The sequence below is a fragment of the Schistocerca cancellata genome, unplaced genomic scaffold (assembly GCF_023864275.1).
Source record: "Schistocerca cancellata isolate TAMUIC-IGC-003103 unplaced genomic scaffold, iqSchCanc2.1 HiC_scaffold_141, whole genome shotgun sequence".
NCBI lineage: Eukaryota > Metazoa > Arthropoda > Insecta > Orthoptera > Acrididae > Schistocerca > Schistocerca cancellata.
Window position 1 is genome coordinate 10,001 of NW_026046186.1, and position 2,500 is coordinate 12,500.

Genomic DNA, 2,500 nt, shown 5'->3' on the forward strand with positions numbered 1-2,500 from the left:
CACGTTGTGCCTTAACCTAACCCACGTTGTGGCTTAACCTAACCCACGTTGTGGCTTAACCTAACCCACGTTGTGGCTTAACCTAACCCACGTTGTGGCTTAACCTAACCCACGTTGTGGCTTAACCTAACCCACGTTGTGGCTTAACCTAACCCACGTTGTGGCTTAACCTAACCCACGTTGTGGCTTAACCTAACCCACGTTGTGGCTTAACCTAACCCACGTTGTGGCTTAACCTAACCCACGTTGTGGCTTAACCTAACCCACGTTGTGGCTTAACCTAACCCACGTTGTGGCTTAACCTAACCCACGTTGTGGCTTAACCTAACCCACGTTGTGGCTTAACCTAACCCACGTTGTGGCTTAACCTAACCCACGTTGTGGCTTAACCTAACCCACGTTGTGGCTTAACCTAACCCACGTTGTGGCTTAACCTAACCCACGTTGTGGCTTAACCTAACCCACGTTGTGGCTTAACCTAACCCACGTTGTGCCTTAACCTAACCCACGTTGTGCCTTAACCTAACCCACGTTGTGCCTTAACCTAACCCACGTTGTGCCTTAACCTAACCCACGTTGTGCCTTAACCTAACCCACGTTGTGGCTTAACCTAACCCACGTTGTGGCTTAACCTAACCCACGTTGTGCCTTAACCTAACCCACGTTGTGCCTTAACCTAACCCACGTTGTGCCTTAACCTAACCCACGTTGTGCCTTAACCTAACCCACGTTGTGCCTTACCCTGCTCTGTAATTGGCATATGACACGTTACATTAATGTATTGTTGTCCAACCGCAACCGGCTCAGAATGTTGTGTACACAGCTATGTGTCATCTCCCCATAACAGCTGCATTGCAGTGTGGTACGCCATAGAGACGTGTGGGAGTAATGGACGCAGTGGATGGCGATCAGCATGAGCCGTCTGTTCATGTAGTGGCGCGTGTATGCAGACGTAGTAGTCTCTTCTCACACAATGTGATAGCACGGTGCCCCGCGTTCCACATCTGCGACATGCTACAGAGGCCGGTTGACAGTTGGTCGCGCAATGGAGATCGCATATGTACGGGGGCACCTTCCACGTGCCCTCTAGTCGGGCACATTTTGTTGCGTGGATGTGAGCGAATGTAGTGTGTCTTGACACCTGACAGGCAGGCATGCAATAATAGTTGACTTTGCAAACGGGGATGGACGTGTACGTTTACTGGTGACGTTACGCAAATGAACAACTGGTAACCCGTTGTGGTGCGGTTGATCTTGCTGGAGGTACATCTGTGAGGGCAACGATCGGTACAGCTACGAAGCGGTCCCCACCATACCAACGAACGTGAATGTGAATCTGGGTGTGAAGCGATACGCGGCTGTGGGTGGGTGGGACTGTCCCCGGCCGGTGAGGGGGGGCCGCCCGGCGTGCTGGCCGCGCGGTGCGTGGGCGCACGCGCTACAGCCGGCTGGTGGGGGCGCCCAGTGGCAGGCGCGCCGGCCGACGGACGCGGCAGGCGGCGCAGCTGCGCGCCGGGGCACCCTGCGCGCGGCGCCGTGCAGCCAAAGTGGGTCCTCGCGGACCCGGTGCGAAGCGCGGTGGACATCTGCAGTGTGCTGGTCCGATTGAGGACTGTGTGCGTTGAGGATGCGCCGCCGCCCGGCACTCGGCGCCGCGACGCCGTCTGCTGCTCGGTCGCCCCAGCGGTTCTCGCTGGTGGTTTGTATCGCAGTTGTGCGGACGTGTTGGCACGTGCGCTGTGCTGGGAGAGTTCGCTTCGGCACCCACGTGGGGCCTTTGCCCTTCTGTGGCGCTGGCGTTGGAGCTGCCGGTCACCGTAGGTGGCGCGTGTTGTCTCCCGCCGGCAATGCCACGACAGCACGCTCCCGGGCCTCTGTCGGCAGCGGCAAGCTCAGTTGGGAGCACGGGTGGTCGCACCTAAAGCGTCTACTCGCCTAACTCCGGGCGATTGCGCCTCTCTCGAACCCGACCAAGTACTTAGGACGGCGCTGCGCGCCGCCGGGACCTGAGAGGGTTTCGAGGTGTATTGTGCAGGGGAGCCCAGCCTCCTCCTGTTTGCAGAATAATTGAGCGGACGCTTGCGTGTTCGCGCGGGCCCCCGGGACACACTCCCGGGCGGCCGGCTGCTCAGCTCTAGTTGACGCAGCTCCCTGGTTGATCCTGCCAGTAGTCATATGCTTGTCTCAAAGATTAAGCCATGCATGTCTCAGTACAAGCCGCATTAAGGTGAAACCGCGAATGGCTCATTAAATCAGTTATGGTTCCTTAGATCGTACCCACGTTACTTGGATAACTGTGGTAATTCTAGAGCTAATACATGCAAACAGAGTCCCGACCAGAGATGGAAGGGACGCTTTTATTAGATCAAAACCAATCGGTCGGCTCGTCCGGTCCGTTTGCCTTGGTGACTCTGAATAACTTTGGGCTGATCGCACGGTCCTCGTACCGGCGACGCATCTTTCAAATGTCTGCCTTATCAACTGTCGATGGTAGGTTCTG

The 2,500-nt window shown here is 56.6% G+C and overlaps 1 non-coding gene across 1 annotated transcript in view; it reads left to right on the forward strand.

Annotated features, from left to right (window-relative positions):
* The first annotated feature begins 2,148 nt into the window (after positions 1-2,148).
* Positions 2,149-2,500, forward strand: part of LOC126112211 (small subunit ribosomal RNA) — a 1,909-nt gene continuing 1,557 nt past the window's right edge. Inside the window, exon 1 of the ribosomal RNA XR_007524342.1 lies at positions 2,149-2,500. This exon is cut by the window's right edge and continues 1,557 nt beyond it. This is a non-coding gene — a ribosomal RNA (small subunit ribosomal RNA).